This window comes from Amblyomma mixtum, chromosome 1 (assembly GCF_055824585.1).
Source record: "Amblyomma mixtum isolate Tamu chromosome 1, ASM5582458v1, whole genome shotgun sequence".
Lineage (NCBI taxonomy): Eukaryota > Metazoa > Arthropoda > Arachnida > Ixodida > Ixodidae > Amblyomma > Amblyomma mixtum.
Window position 1 is genome coordinate 65,643,062 of NC_143012.1, and position 14,416 is coordinate 65,657,477.

Sequence of the window (14,416 nt, forward strand, 5' to 3'; positions counted from 1 at the left end):
TTCCTTCTGATGTATTCGCTGTACCAAATCAATAAGGACTCGTGTGGGAGGCGCACGTTGCTTCTGGCAGCGTGCCGAGCCTATTCCGCAAATATACACTCAGTACCAAGCAATCTGCTCTTCAGCTTCGCCGCGAGAAGTGCTTACATTAGGGATCGAGTTATATAAGACGGCTGGCTCGACCAGACAGTCTCTCCCCATGAGAATAATGAGACGTACCCAGCAGTTTTGTATACAAAGACTCTGCCTCGTGGAAATCTTTGGGCAAACAGGAGAGCAATATTTAAAACACTATGCATATAGGCACGGACCGTGAGATGACGCTTTCAAGAAGTATTCTCGCAGTTCCGGCGGTGTGTCTCCACTGTGGCTTAAGTACGATCTGGAGCAACACAGTGAGCAAACGAAGAAGCAGAAAATACTTCGTGGCGTGGCAGCAGCCATTCAGAACTCGGCATCTGAATCCGAATCCTGCTTAGAAACGCGCTTTCCGTTTAATGAAGCAAAAGAAGCTTGTTCCAGATCGCCGACTGGAATTTACTATTAAGTGCATTAGACGAGAAAAAACATGGAGACGAGTTCCCAACTGACGATAAAAATTACTATTTTTTTTTCAGCATGGATAAAACGCGAAATATTGGTGAAACTAACATCAAACCTCCCTTTACCACTCTGGAGCCAAGTGGTTTGACGCCCCGTTTCCGTCCGCTTGCTCCGTTACTTCGCGACAATTCCATTTCCGGGAGACTTTCTGGTGCACCAGTCGCTCATGGACATCGCAAATCGCGCGCATCAGACTTGCAAATTTGCAACATGACTCCATGCATAGTGAGCTCTGTTACAGAGAACTCGTATCACAAGGCCGTCACCATTCACACGCATAACGAATAACTTCAGTAAAGGTATCCTATGCCCATTTCACACAGTGAAGGGTTGAAACTATGCTAATTTTGCAACACTTAAGGCGCAACATCAAGGCTCTGCTTGCATTTCACACGCGCTCTCAATATGCGGATGCATTAGTGCTAAAGAACAGCTTTTTTCTGTGTTTTTCCCGCGATCCCAACTTGGCATTCTCACAGCTATTTACTGATTGAAGACAAAAATCAGGCCTGAAAAGTGACTTCTTAAGGCTCGAGCAAAGTTTCCCGAGCATTTTTTTTCTTGAAAAGTGCCAGCCGCCGGCTGATTAGGCAGGCAAGCCACCGACGGCGTTACCGTCGAAGCGCGCCGAGAGTGGGAGCAGCTGCCCCCACTTTCCCTTCGGGAACTACACACTTTTCTTTTCACACTCCTCGTCGACGCGACCGTTCACCAGCAGAGTAGCCGAAATCCGCACTAGGAATTTATCAGTCGTGATAAACACCCGCGCGAGAGCGAGGGGGAAGCTTGTCGTCACTCGAGGCACTCTCGCAGCGGGCGAGCGCGGCGAGATAGCAGCGCCGTGGGGCGGCCCCGCAACTGCTCCCGCCGCCGAAGCGCCGATCTCTCCACTTTTGCTCACGACTGTACAATGTAGCGCGATCACGCGGCCCCTTCATTATTGAACAGACCAACACGCACTAACCACTACTCAACATGGCTGCAAATCCATTTTCTATCATTCCAGTTTTCGACCACCGATCATGACCACTATACCATCATCAGCCTGACTACTCCCTCTGCAGGGCAAAGGCCCCTCCCATGTCTCTCCAATTAACCCTGTCCTTTGCCAGCAGCGGCCACCGTATCCCCGCAAACTTCTTAACCTCATCCACTCACCTAACTTTCTGCCGCCCCCTGCGACGCTTGCCTTCTCTTGGAATCCACTCTGTTACCCTTAAAGGGCTACTGAAGCGGTTTTAGAAATTGATGAGTTTAAGGGTGCCGAGTGTGCGAAACGCGCTGATAAAGCCTGCGAAATCGTTTTGCTCTAGCATTTGAAATGGTGGCGTAATCGCCGAATAAAGTCGTCGTCGGCGTTCAGGCTTCTCTGAAGTGCACAGCGACGGGCAGAGTCCCCGATAATGACGTCACGTATGAGGGCACTACGTTTCCAGCGATGAAACGGTTATTTCATGGAAAAAAACCGACGCCATCGAAGGTGAAGCTCACGACGCATTGTTTCGCGCCATCTGACGACACACAGCAGCATGCAGGCGTAAGCAGCGGACATCTGAAATTTCGGCGATAATGACGTTACTGACGAGTTTCCCCGCACTCCTCCAACGTAGTGAGAGGAAGCCTAAACATTGTCGCAGTTTTAATCGATGATTATGACACCAGTTTAAATGCTAGTGCAAAAATAATTCTCATGCTTTATCTAGAAGCTTGATAGATTCGAATTCTTGAAAAACCTCAAATTCTCAGAAAACCGTTTCAGCTTCCCTTTAAGGGCCAGCGGTTGTCTTGCCTTCGCATTACATGCTCTGCCCACGCACATTTCTTCCTCTGGATTTCGAGTAAGATGTCATTAACCCGCGTTTGTTTCCTCACCCACTCCGCCCGCTTCCAATCTCTTATCGCTACACCTATCATTTTTCTTTCCATAGCTCGCTGCGTTGTCTTCACCTTAAGCTGAACCCTCTTTGCTAGCCTCCATGTTTCTGCCCCATAGGTGAGTGCCGGTAAGATAGAGCTGTTGTAGATTTTTTCTTGAGGGATATTGGCAAACTGCCATTCATGATCTGAGAGAACCTGCCATATGCGCTCCACCCCATCTTATGCCACCTTTCATGTCCACCATCCTGTATGGCCGTTATCCCACCATTTATAATCCCAGTATACCATAATGCCCCACTACCATAATCCACCATGGTTGATGGATGCTGGTTTCCATCATTTCCAGCGTGGCAATTTTATAGCGCAGCTCTCAGCAGCGCCTGTTCCTGGCTTGCCCGTCGTCGTCGTCGTTGTCGGCGTAACCGGCAGAACTCTAGTAAAGATAAGTGCCCGGCGAATAATGAAAGTAGGGCGATAACGAAAGGAGGGCGTTGGTGGTGGTGGTGAAAAGTTTTAATTGCTGAAATAGAATTTGGGAGCCACAGAGTGGCCCCGCTACATGGTCGGCGTCCCTAGTCCGATACACCGCATGACAATGCCCCGTCTCTCGCCCGTTTCACCAGAGCCCTTTGGGACTCAAGCGAGGAGCAGTTGAGGATGGCAGTCTCCCATGCCTCTCTGGAAGGGGTAGCGGAAGGGGGGAGGTGGAGATTTTGAGTACATGCCCACACCGTGTGGAAGTTATCACAGGTCTCCCCACAGTGCGGGCATCGCCCATCCGTGTTAGGATCCTAATGTTTTAAGATTGCAGGACAGAGTAGAGTACCTGTCTGCAGGCGCCTTAAAGTTCGCTCCTCCGTCTTACTCAGCCCCTTTGCAGGGGCCGGGAAAAGGCGGTGGTTGTCGCTATAATGCGTTATTATTTCCCTGAATCGCAGCAGCGGCTGGTTAGTCTCTGAGCCAGAAGAGCTGGGTTGAGGAGCCCGGTGAATAAGCGCTCGGGCAGCCGCGTCAGCGGCCTCATTACCTCGTAAGCCCTGATGGCCAGGAGCCCAAATGATTCTTTTCGGTGTTGGATCAGTGGCAGTCCGTCTTAGAATGCAAGCAGATTAGGGGGAGATCTCCCCTGCCAAGTAAAGATCACATGCTTTTCGGGAGTCCGTAATGATGATTCTCGAATTGGCGTGGGCGGCAGCAAGCGCTATCGCTACTTCCTCGGCTCGCATTGAATTCGGGGCTCGAAAAGAGAGTCCACCAACGTGCATTTCCTGGTGAACGACAGCGGCCGTGTAAAATCCCGTGGGCGATGGCCCTGCTGCGTCTACATGATATACTCCGGGTCGGGAGCCGTGTTGTCTCTCAAGAGCCCGAGCCCGCGCTTGTCGTCTGTTTTCGTGCATGTTGGTGTCCATGTTACGGGGGAGCGGGGAGACCCAGAGCATATGGCGCCACAGTACTGGGATACGCTCCGCCTCCTCTGGAGTGCAGTCGTGTTGGATGTGTAAGCGGTTTAGCAAGCGGCGCCCAGGGACCGTCTGCATGAGCCGCGTGTATTGGTTCACGAGGTGGGCCTCCCGCAGCTCCTGGTAGGAGTTTAGCACCCCCAATGCCTTGAGTTTGGCATTAGAGGTAGCCACCCGGAGACCCAGGACTCGCTTAGTTGCCTTGCGGATGATGGCGTCTATTCGCGCCTCGTCTTCCTTAGTAGTGCGGAGTTATGCCACGGCGTAGAGGATCCGGCTAGTCACGAAGGCATAGACGAGCCGAAGCGCGTCCCTGCCCCGCAGACCGCCCCGCTTGTTGGAAACGCGGCGGATCATGCGCCCTACCTGTTCGCCTACTCTCTTCACTTTCACAATGGTGGAGTCCGGTCTGAGTCTGTGATGAATGAAAAAGCCCAGAATACGGAGCTCCTCTATCTCTCTAATAGGACCTCCTGACGGAGAGATGTGAATTGCTGTCCTATCCGGCGGGTTCGCTCTGACATGCAGAAGCTCTGATTTCGCTGGAGCGCATTGGAGCCCACAGTCAATAGCATACGCATCGACTATGGAAGCGGCCTTCTGAATGCGGGCCTCTATGTCCCCAAGGCTTCCCTCAGTGGTCCAAATTGTAATGTCATCTGCATACAACGCGTGTTGAATGCCTTCCACCCGGGCCAGTTGGCTTGGGAGGTGCATCATAGCTATGTTGAACAGGAGCGGTGATAACACCGCTCCCTGAGGGGTACCCCGTGTTCCCATCATGTAAGGGCCGTATTCCTCGCCCTCAATCCGAAGAAAGGCCTGGCTATTAGTCAAGAAATCTCGTACATACGCGTAGGCCCTAGCACGACAATCGGTAGAGCTCAAGTTGGCCAGGATGCTTCCTTGTTTAACATTGTCGAAAGCCCCTTTCAGATCAACGGCGAGGATGGCTTTGTCAGGGCGAGATTTAAAAGGCGGGTGAGGGGCAGCGGTTGAAGAGAGAAAGGCGAAATCTTAAGGTGGAAAGCGGAAGAGGAGGGTATGGCGGCCGCGGCAGGCGAGAGGGGACGCGCTCAGTTTGTGCCGACTGTTGTGTATCGACTTCTTTAACGCTTTTTCAGATAACCGTCATGCTTAGAACGTGCAGCGCAACCGCCTGCGCAAAATCGACTTCAACGAATGCGGCAGCTCCCCGCAGGGGGGCGTCTGCAGCATGCAGACGTTGGTGAGTGGCGACACCACGGGGTTAACCCGAGCATCCGCAGGGACATCCCCGCAGGGGGATGATGGTGAACAATGCGTCACCACGGACCCGAGCATCCGCGCTTAGCCGTGCGTGGCATCGCCGAGTCCGGGGAAAAGGGGATCCTGGTGGTTGAGCCGATGCCGAGCGTTTGGACCCTTAAGGCCCCTCGGCGGAGGCAACACACCACTTTGGCCCCAGCTTCCTGTAGACGGCACCTCCGGCCTGACCCGACCGGGGGAAATCGGCAGTCGCCTTTTCCTGTTCTCCTCTCATCTTTCACTTTAATATCTCCTTTCTTACAACTTTCCTGTATCCTCCTCCCTTCTTTGTTTTTTCCTCTTTTTTCTGGCGGCGAAGGTTAACCGTGTGTGACCAACTACCCTGAGTTGAGTCATATTAGGTTATAGTTAAGGTGTACAGCTGGCGTGGGCAGGACTTACTTTCAAGTTCCTGTCGCGTCCCCTTGTTGGACTCCATGGTGGGTGGCTGGCACCATGACCGAAAAACATCAATTTTTTATGGCTCCCCCACTTTCCAAACTTGATCGCTCTCTCAAGAGAGGGCGGAACGAAGCAGATGTTTTTTTTCCAAAAAAGAAAAGTCAGTTTTCCTAAATACCATGTCATCCATTGTGAAGTACAAGATAAGCAAGCTAGAATCCTGTCCCCCTTCCTAGTGTCAAAGTGTTTGACAGAAGCCTTGGGCATTGGCTACAAGGTATCTAAAATGGCCAACGGTGACTTACTGCTCGAACTGCGTGACAACGTCCAACACTCAAAACTCGTAAACATTGTATCTGTTGGGGATATTCCTGTCTCCGTGACGTCACACCGATCTCTGAACACCGTCCGAGGCGTTATATCCGAAAATGACTTTGTCCACATCACTGAAAAAGAGATGCTCGAAGGTCTGAGTGACCAAGACGTGATAGATGTTCACATAATCAAAATCCGGAAGGATAATAAGGAAATAGACACAAAACACATGATCCTGACGTTCAACACCAGCATACTGCCCGAAGCAGTCGAAGTAGGATATCTGAAAATTAACGTAAGACCATACATTCCCAACCCTCGCCGATGTTTCAGCTGCCAAAGGTTCGGTCACGGCTCACAAAGTTGCCGCGGCCGGAAAACGTGCGCGAAATGCGCCTCGAAGGATCATTCTGATCAATGTGACGCAGCCCCGCACTGCGAAAACTGTGATGGAGACCATGCAGCATACTCCAGGGCGTGTCCGTCCTGGAAAAAAGAAAAGGAAATAATCACCGTAAAGACAAGGGAAAACATTTCATTTAAAGAAGCGAGAAGGCGTTTTGCACTCACAAACTCATTCTCCTTCACAACAAAACAAAACTTCGCCGATGTGGTGCGTGGGCGCGGCGCACCACACCAGGCTTCGGCACCCGTCCAGGTCACACGCAGTGAGCCTGTGGCGGTGCCATCCGCGCCCCAAGGCAGAGCAGCTAACGCTGCTCCGCCAACTGCAAGTCAGGCTGCGCAGACCCCCGGGTCGGCGAGCCTCAAGACCTCTTCCCACAGGTCGAGGTCAAACTCGAACGCGAACGTGCCTTCTGCACGGTCGTCCAGCGCCTCCGCAGAGGCGATGGACACGGCCCCGGGCAGCCCCGCGCCGTCCACGTCGGACGGTCGGCGGAGCTCTCTGGATCGATCAAAAAAAGACAGGCCCCGAGTCACGGGGCCATCAACAACTTGATCTACCTTTCCACCCTATAGAAACACAAAATTAGGATGGCTTTCACAATACAATGGAATTGTAGAGGACTTTTAAACAATTACAGGGACATAAAAGACATATTAGGAGCACACGCTCCTGTCGCCTTATGTCTACAAGAAACAAATTTAGGTCCCCAAAAAAATAACTTTCTTAAGAATTACTGTTTTCCGCCGCGATCGGGAACAGGCGAGCCGACTATCGGGAGGCGTAGCCATCATAGTGAAAAACGGTGTCCCAGCTCGAGAAATTACACTCAAAACAAAACTTGAAGCTGTTGCGGTCAGTGTCGTCAGCCATAAAACAATTTCTATCTGTTCTGTATATATTCCTCCACACTTTACATTAACAGTCCACGATTTACAAGAACTTTTCAATGAACTTCCAGAACCGTATCTACTAGTTGGGGACTTTAACGCTCACTCCCCTTTTTGGGGAAGCGAGCACTGTGACTCTAGGGGTCAAATAATCGAAGATTTTATCCTCACAAACAATGTATGTCTTTTAAATACAGGAAAAGCCACCTACTGCTCCCCTGCCTCGGGGAAAATGACCTTTTTAGATTTGTCATTTAGCTCACCTTCTGTTTTTAATGATTTTAAATGGGATGTCATTGACAACCCATATGGCAGTGACCACCTTCCTATACTAATCACTTTAACTTCCTCACCAGAAATAATACCAACAAAACCGCGGCGCTGGAAACTTCACCTCGCCGACTGGTCACTTTTTAAAGCAAAGACAACTTTAGACGATATAGTTTTAGAAAATCTCACCAGCGACCAGATAAACGAAGAGTTCACTAATTGTATCATAACTGCCGCACTCACAGCTATTCCTCAGTCGTCAGGAGTGGCGCTACAAAACCATAAAGTATGGTGGACAAAGGACTGTAAGGAAGCCAAAAAACAACAAAACAGAGCTTGGGGTAAATTCCGCAGGTATCCGACACATGAAAATCTCGTTAATTTTAAGAATGCGGCTTCAAAGAAACTCCGGCGAAGCAATGATGCCGAACGATATTGTTTCCTTGATGAAAGTAGCAGTTTCTGCCGGCTGCCCGAGAAAAACAAATACCGGACTCGAGTCCGCAAGTAGTCCCGGACAGTCCGGGACTGAAAAACAAATGCGCCCACTGACACAAGGTGAGGACTGCCAAAGCTCGGTACGTCCGTCGGTGTGCCGAGAAGGCATCATGGCAGAGTTATGTTTCATCCATTAACAGTCAGATGACATCTAAAAAAATGTGGGAGCAGGTTCGCAAATTAAATGGAAACTTTTCACCCTTCACAATTCCTTTTTTAACAACACCTGGCACACAAACAAGCATAGGGGAACAGGCAGACATACTGGGAGAACATTTCGCTGCAGTTTCAAGTTCATCACACTATACACAGTCTTTTTTAAAACACAAAAACACAGCCGAAAGACAGACTTCCAACTAGTGGAGGTGCAAACCAAAAATATAACAGTGTGATTACCCTCCAAGAAATAAATACAGTACTGTCTGCTGGTAAAAAAACTGCTCCAGGACCCGACCAAATCCACTACGAAATGCTGGCCCATCTATCTCAACCTGCCGTAGAGGCACTTTTAAGGTTCTTCAACATAGTTTGGATATCAGGCAAAATACCTGAGGCCTGGAAAAAAGCTATTATTGTACCGTTTCTTAAACCTAGTAAACCCCCAACCTCTCCTAGCAGTTATAGACCCATAGCCCTGACCAGTTGCTTCGCCAAAACCTTCGAAAGTGTCCTAAATATGACTAACCTTTGTTCTTCAATCCTGTGAACTTCTTGATATCCACCAGTGTGGTTTTAAAAAGGGATGCTTCACTACAGATCACCTAGTCCGTCTCGAAAATACAGTCAGACAAGCTTTTTACACAAACAACACTGTCTTGCAGTCTTTTTTGATTTAGAAAGAGCATATGATACTACCTGGAGGTTCGGAATTCTTCAGGACTTAGCTGAACTTGGCATCCATGGCAGAATGCTGAACTCCATTAAAGACTTTTTATCTAACCGCTCATTTAATGTCCGTCTAGGGTCGACCCTTTCGAGGGATTTTATTCAGGAAAATGGAGTGCCTCAAGGGTGTATTTTAAGCACAACTCTTTTTATTGTAAAAATGAATTCTCTTAACAAAATAATACCAAGGTCTGTTATGTATTCACTTTATGTAGACGACCTCCAGATAGCTTACACATCCTCCAACATATCAACATGTGAAAGACAAATACAGCTAACAATAAATAAACTGACAACATGGGCAGACAGAAATGGTTTCAGATTTTCCCCACAGAAAACAGTGGCCATTCTGTTTTCACTCAAACGAGGCTTACAGGCAGACCCCACCCTACACGTTAACGAAATAGATTTACCAGTAGAAAATAAGCATAAATTTCTAGGCATAACATTTGACAAAAACTCACTTTCCTGCCTCATATTAACACATTAAAAAAGAAAACTTAACCATCACTGAACATACTCAAAGTCCTTTCACATAAACACTGGGGTTCTGACAGGGCAGGGCTTCTAAAAATTTATCGCTCTGTGGTACGATCCTCATTAGACTATGGTAGTATAGTATATGGTTCAGCAAGGCCATCGTACTTGAAACGACTGGACCCAGTGCACAATTTAGGTTTACGTCTTGCAACTGGCGCTTACAGGACATCACCCATTAATAGCCTCTACGTTGAAACAAATGAACCATCTCTTACAGATAGAAGAAGCATACTTACATGCTCATACGTCCTAAAAATTCGTTCCCTACCAAAACATATCTGTTATGAAATAGTTACAAAGTGTCCATCCAGAACACTTTTTAATAATAAACCACAAACTACCAGACCACTCCTCTTGCGTTTTGAAGAGATGTGCGAGAGTCTCGGTGTACTGAACACATTACCTAACATTGCGCTCGGACGAGAGCCACTACCTCCATGGTACAACTTCCCTGCAATATGCGATTTCACTCTCACACAGTTTCACAGAAAGCAAACCCCGCAACAACATATAGTACAAGAATTTCTTGCACTGGAGGAAAAATACAATGGTTTTGCGGATTTTTATACGGACGGTTCAAAAACAGCCACCTACGTAGGAAGTGCGGTAGTACGAGGGCATGAGAATGAAATAATCAGACTTCCACAGTGTGCATCAATTTTCACAGCCGAATGTTACGCTGTATGCTTCGCCGTAAAAAAATAGTAAATGAAAACCTCAGAAACAGTATTATTTACACGGACTCCCTTAGTTTACTTACAGCTCTCCACTCTAGAAATGCAATTACTCCGATGCTCGGTGACATAATACACAACATAACAAAAGCCATAGCTCAAGGAAAAAACATAAAACTTTGCTGGGTGCCGAGTCACGTCGGAATTAAAGGCAACGAGAGAGCAGACCTCTGCGCTGCGCAGGCTCGTAGCAAATAAATAAAGAAAGTAGACATTCCCTTTAAAGATTGCATGAACTCGGTACATTGTGAAATAAGGAAAAAATGGCAGTCCGCTTGGGACAATGAATCAAACAACAAACTACACTTTGTAAAACCAGTTTTAGGCGAATGGAAATCTTGCACCCACCAAGAACGCTTCAAAGAAGTCATTATTTGTCGTCTTCGTATAGGACACACGCATCTGACACACAATTTCCTACTGTCAAAAAAAGAGCAACCTTTTTGCGAAGAATGCGGAGTTGAAGTTACAATTAACCATATTTTATTCACTTGTATGAAATTGGAAAAACTAAGGAAAAAGTACTTTGCTCAATTTTATAACGAATACATCCCTTTTCATCCCGTACTGCTTTTAGGAGATGATGCAATTGTTGATATATCAAGTGTTTTCAGCTTTCTTAAAGAAACTGGATTTTTTAAGTGTCTAAATTTTTACCCACAGGTCTGTTTTAATTCTAATACACCTCAGCCACTTTCTCACGCCTGAGAAGAAGGCTGAGGTTTTTAATTTTGGTTGGTTGGGAGTCTCAGTGTCCTTGTCCAGCCAAGGATAGCTACTGAGGTTTCCCAGCCCCGTTTAAAGCTTTTACTAGTAGCCATTTTTAAAATTTGTGTACATGTTCAAAAGGTAATATTAATGTCTGAAGGCCTTTACACCAAGGATGACTTTTTACATGTCTCTAATATTCAAAAATAAACTTTTACAATACCTTGTGTTTGGCGCATGATGGCCTCAGTTGCCTATGTGCCATAAAACCCAACACAACACAACACGAATGCGGCAGCAGCAGATCCTCCATTAACTTCTCCGTTTCTGGCGGCACACATTGGAGGGCTTGTGAAATACGACACATTGCCTTGCTCAAGTGAGGCGATTCCTTGCGCAAAGATTTTGTGCCTCTCATTCACCGACCAAATGCGTGGCTGATTGGAGGTGCGGCTCACCAGCGCCACCCTGAAAGACCGGGAGGCACTCATCGCCATCTCCACGGCGTCGGCCACCTCGCTCTTCTCTCTCAATAAATGTTTATTCCTTCCTTCATCCCATCCGAAGGTACTTCACTGGTAAGATTTGGTTTCGTTTCGCTTATTAGGGTTTGACGTCCCAAAGTGACCCAGGCTATGAGGGACGCCGTAGTGGAGGGCTCCGGAAATTTCGACCCTGGGGTCCTTTAACGTGCGCTCACATCGCACAGTACACGGGTCTAAAATTTCACCTCCATCGAAATTCGGCCGCCGCGGCCGGGATCGAACCCGCGTCTTTCGGTCAGCAGCCGAGCGCCGTAACCACTGAGCCACCGCAGCGGGGCACTTAACTGGTAAGCGTCTGAAGAATAGCGATCGCATTTAAGAGGGGCGCACCGTTCCAATGCTTTCCAAATATATCTAAGGTATTCAGAAAGTTGTCAACTGGTCCCCGCCGCGGCGGTCAAATTTCGATTGAGGCGAAATTCTAGAGCCTGGCGTACTGTTTGTTCGATGTCAGTACACGTTAAAGAACCCCAGGTGGTCGAAATTTCCGGAGCCCTTCCCTACGGCGTATCTCGTAGCCTGAGCTGCTTTGGGACGTTATCCCCATAAACTAATTAGCTAAGTTGTCAAGTGGAAAAGTCTAGGACAACCCTGGCCGGTCTCGATACCATGAAGACCTAATGCTGAAGCAGGGCGCATGAACTTTTCAATGGCCCTTTATATGCACATTGCCCTCGATGACTGTGGGAAAAAGCTATAGCCTTGTTGAACAGCTTGTTGCGCAGCCCTCGTTTTACTTTCAAGATTTCTGGTTTGGTTCGGTTTATGGGGTTTGACGTCTCAAAGCGACTCAAGCCATGAGAGACGCCGTAGTGAAGGGCTCCGGAAATTTCTTCCACCTGGGGCTCTTTAACGTGCATTGACATCACACAGTAAACGGGCCTCTAAATTCGTCCTCCATCGAAATTCGACCGCTGCGGCCGGTATCTAGTTATCATGTTAGTAGATACTAGATGCTTTTATTTTAATCATTCCTTTAAAAGCATAGTGGTAAGCTTAGTTTCCGCACTTAATGATGCCTGCGAAAGCGCTTTCTTGACTTTCTGGGCATGGAGGGTGTTTCCACAAGTTAAACTTGCACGGAAGTACTTAAGTGATGTACTTTATTCCGTACTCAGGCACAAACGAAAACTACGTTGCTCTACACCAGATAACTTTGCCGTCGCAATTTTCTTGAAATTGTGCGAAAACATTTGCCCATTTCCTCAGGATAGTATCGATGGCCGTTTGCTGCCTGTGATTGATGAGAAAAACTTCCGCCATAGGTGCCGACACCGGAAACCGTACCTGCTGCGGAATCCACGTGAAAACACCGGTCTCGCTTTGTAATGCGAACCTGAAAACCCTCGGAGAAGAGGCTATCTCGTCCTTCGCCCTCGCGTTTATGCTGCTGGAAGGAAGTGGCTAGCTAGTGGTTTGCGCTACAACTTGCTCCAAGTACAGATTTAAGAAATGGGCTCCGCATCGATAATTACTGCTTCCGGCATTTTCTTTGTTTCGGGTTGGGGAGAACGAATATTCAAGCTACATTCTGTAATACCCATTTCGAGGAGACCGGAAATCATCTACGTATCAAGACCGTTTTACAGAAGTTTTGTATCGCCTGCGCATTGTACAGTACGGTCCATTGTTAAAGGGAACATGCGATCGCGTGGCCTCCGCGCTTCAGGAAGTCCTGCTGCCTAGATGCGGCGAGAATATGCAGCATGAGGCATATGAGTGGAAAGACCAGCCGCTGTGCTTACTGCACATACGTCTTGTGCCGACAATTCCCACAAGTTCTCGGCGGCAGAGCGCCGCAAAGTGCGGAGGCCACGCGATCGCATGTTCCCTTTAACAGTGTACCGTACTGTACGTGTGCGCCTTACACACACTTTCTTACTAACAAAACAAGACAAACCTCTCTGCGAAATGTGTGGTGGTGAACTCGCAGTACACGTTTTAATTTCATGTGCAACACTTCAACAACTGAGAAAAAGTATTTCACAACATCATCAGCCTGACTACGCCCACTGCAGAGCGAAGGCCCCCCAAATTTCTGTGCAATTAACCCCGTCCTTGGCCTGTTGCGGCCACTGTATTCCCTCAAATTTCTTAATCTCATTTGCCCGCCTAACTTTCTGCCGCCCCCTGTCACGCTTGCCTTTTCTTGGAATCCACTCCATTACACTTAAGGATCAGTGGTTAACTTGCCTTCGCATTACATCCCCTACCCAAGCCCATTTATTACTCTTGATTTCGACCAGGATGTATTAACCCGCTTTTGTTCCCTCTCCCACTCCGCCTGCTTCTGATCTCTTAACGTTACACCTGTCATTTTTCTTGCCATCGCTCGCTGCGTTGTCGTTAACTTAAAGTGAACCCCCTTTGTTAGCCTCCACGTTTCTGCCCCATAGGTGAGTACCGGTAGGATACAGCTGTTGTATACTTTGCTCTTGGGGCATATTGGTAAACTTCCGTTCATGATATTGAATACATCGCATTGGCCGCCATGTTGATATTAGGTATAAATGAAGTCCTTCTTTTTGAAGCGCTTGTTAATTTTTCAAGTATTTTCACGTTTCTCAAGGAAGCCAGTATTTTAAACGAACTATAGGTACCTCCTTTAATACAAGACAATTTAGCCAAGTATTTAAATGGAATTTAATGGAGCAAAATTAACTATCTTTACATTTCCTGTACTCTACCTGGAACCGATACACTGCTTTTCTTCCGGTATGTTCTTCCACGTTCATACTGCGGTGTCGCTCATAGCCTGAGTCGCTTTGGGACGTTAAACCCGCATGAACCAAACCAAACCTGCTAGTACCCAATCAAATGGCATCACTCAAGGTGCAAAAAAAAAAGACAGGAAAGCCATTTCCAGTGGCCAGGGCTGCCAGGAGAGGTGGTTGAAAATCACGTGGTTGTCGAGGCCATTGTCTGAAGGTTCCGAATGTGCCCCAGTCATATAGCAGGAAGTGACGTGGCAGATGTGCTCTCGAGAAGAAGG